At 40.2% G+C, this 2988-nt stretch overlaps 1 pseudogene; it reads right to left on the bottom strand.

Moving 5' to 3' along the window:
* Positions 1-2077: 2077 nt before the first annotated feature.
* LOC102813838 lies at positions 2078-2986 on the bottom strand (annotated as a pseudogene).
* Positions 2987-2988: the final 2 nt, after the last annotated feature.

The following is a 2988-nucleotide window of genomic DNA, read 5'->3' as shown; positions in this document are numbered from 1 at the left end:
GACGGACTTACAAGCTTTCTATGGTGATGCTTTTCGCTATTCCTTTCTCTCCCCCATCTTTTGAAGTCTTTTGAAGTAAGTTTTTAATTTTTAGGAAGGCCCAGTTACCTATTTTATTTTCTGTTGTCAGGGTTTTGTTTTTCAATGTTTGAAATCCTATGTATGCTATGTATTGTTGTTGTTGTTGTGAAGTGCCATCGAGTTGGTTCTGACCCATAGGGGCCCCTGTATAGGGTTTCTGAGGTGCAGCTGGTGAGCTTGAACCACTGACCTTGCAGTTCAAACAGCTTTGCAGTCTGGCTCATTAACCCACCGCGCCACACCAGGACTCCCATACTACAAGAAAACAAAAATGATTTACTATACTATGGTAATGAATAGGAAACTAAACATTGTGAAAATGTCAATACTACCCAAAGCAATCTACAGATACAACACAATCCCAGTGTAGATTCCAACTGCATTCTATAAAGAGATAGAAATTTTTACAAAATTTTTATTGGAAGGAAAGAGAAAAATAAGCAAAGCAGTGCTTAAGAAGAAGAGCAAAGTTGGAGGCCTCTCAGCCCCTGAATTCAAAGTTTACTCAGAGCCACAGTTGTCAAAACAGTCTGGTACTGGAGAATTGAGATCCCCAAGTAAATCCATCTGCATACATTCAACTGGTCTTTGACAGAACACATCAAGTGGGAAGAGAGAGTCTCTTCAACGATGGAAATCGATTTGCAAAGGAAACAAGACCCGTATCTGAAACCATATCAAAAATCAAATTCAACATGGATTAAAGAACTAAATGTGAAACCTAAAACTGTAAGGGCCTTCAGTGAAAAAATAGGAATAAACGGGCTCTAATACATAATGTATTAATACATGTATTCTAATACATATGTATTAGTGGACTAACACATATGTATTAGCGCCCCTGTTTATTATTTATTTTCAGCCAAGTTCCAGCTGAAGAATGCAGTGCTATCCCTCATTTAGTATCTATGCCAAGAAAATAGTTTCCCATTTTGAGTTGTCCCCCATCAGCAGATGAAGGGTCAACAGCTTAACTCCATTCACAGCATCACAGTTAGCTCTCCTTGAGGGGGCAGCCTTAACCCCAGTCGCATTCTGAGTGCCTTCCAACCTGAGGGGCTCATTTTCTGGCACAATATCTGACAATATTCTGCTGCTGACAGCATTCCACTGCCATTCATAAAGTTTACAGCGATTAAATATTTGGAAGGATTCGCCTCTCCTTCCTAGGAGAATCCCATGGCACTTTCAATATTCTCCTCCAACACCATAACTCAAATGCATCAATTCTTCTATGGTCTTCCTTAGTCACTGTCCAGCTTTCACATCCATATGAGGTTATTGAAAATACCATGGCTTGGGTCAGGCGCACCTTAGTCCTCAAATTGTCATCTTTGCTCTTCAACACTTTAAAGAGGTCTTGTGCAGCAGATTTGCCTAATGTGATATGTCATTTAATTTCTTGACTGCTGCTTCCGTGAGTGTTGATGGTTGATCCAAGCAAAATGAAGTCTTTGATAAGAATGTTGTTTATTAGTCCAGTGGTAAGGATTTTTGTTTTCTTTCTTTTTTTTGTCTGCAAATATAATCATTTATTTGTCTTTAAAGTGATGATGGAAGAATGTACAAATGTCCTTGTTCAATAGAAGTATAAAAATCTGTTTATATACAGTGACGTCATAACAATCTTTCCTAGGTAGATTTATTTGGTACTTTTGATCCACTCATATTAAAACTGGGCGGACAATGATTTCATGTAAGTGCTGCGTCTCTGGTGGAATTCCATGTAGCATCCAAAGCTCAGCTTCGTTGGGAGGGTCCTGCTTGATATTAAAAAAGACCACCTTTAAGTCCTTGGACCCAAACTAAAGGTCATTTCTTTTTCTTATTTTTAATTGTAGATATAAACATCAAAAATACATCTAAAAAGGCATTGGTTAGTGCTATGAAAAAGTTGTTATGTGTTCGGGTTCTTTTTTTCTTACAGAAAAAAACCAGTGGAAACATTGTTTGTTGAATTTCTAGGAATTTGCTCTTGGGGAAAGTTAGTCGAAAGTTAGCTGATCATATTCTTATGCTTCATCTCCACCGTTTCCAGATCCATCTCTTCTGTATCAGCGGCTCGTGGCAACAAATCTCCCATCAGCCCTTCTTCAATTTCTTAGGAACTTGTAATCACACTTCCTGTTTCCTAATGTCTTCAACTGTGACAATGAAAGCTTTGCAGAGGGGCAGAGATGTGTTAAGCCAAACAGTGGGGTTCTTTTCCAAGGCAGCAGAGACTTGCCTCATAATTGGTAAGGAGCTTGTGTGCAAAGCGCTGGCAACAGCTGATAAAAGGGTGTCATTCTTACTACCAGGACCAACTCCTTGAAGGCCTTTTGGTAGTTCCATGATTTTTATAATTTGTTCTCTTAACATCTGTACAGGGTTGCTATGAGTCGGAACCGACTCGATGGCACATAACAACAACAACAACAACAACATCTAGTATACTAGGTCCTTGTAGCCTCTTCTCCCAGAAAAGCTGACGTGGCTGTTCATTCATTCTCTGTGGATCTGATTTCACTTTATTATTAGGATGATTTGTGACTTTGGTGACAGGTTGTGTAAAAATTGATGCAGGTTGTCTAATCAACAATGTTGTGCTCAAGTCTGGTTCACCCGTATTTTCGTTGAGAGGAGCGTTTTGATATCTCTGTTCTTCTGTAATTTACTAGGCATCATTTTTCCCAGTTTTGAAGCCAAAAACTGCTGAGATCAACAGTATTCCCCAGGTATCTGGCCAACTGAGGTTTGCTTCTGAACTTCTAACCGCTTGGACTGAAGTTAATAGACATCGCTCTTGCCAGCACTGAGCTCAGATTTTCGGATCACTTCCTCCTCCTTCCGTGGGGTTGGGGAGGGCCGGGCAGTCCATCCTCTTTCTGCTCTCCGTGTCCTGAGGTCCCCTCGGCCCTGGCCCCA

Source organism: Chrysochloris asiatica, unplaced genomic scaffold (assembly GCF_000296735.1).
Source record: "Chrysochloris asiatica unplaced genomic scaffold, ChrAsi1.0 scaffold00125, whole genome shotgun sequence".
Classification (NCBI taxonomy): domain Eukaryota; kingdom Metazoa; phylum Chordata; class Mammalia; order Afrosoricida; family Chrysochloridae; genus Chrysochloris; species Chrysochloris asiatica.
Note: the sequence above shows the minus strand (reverse complement) of the source record. Positions and strands in the feature narration are given on the sequence as shown.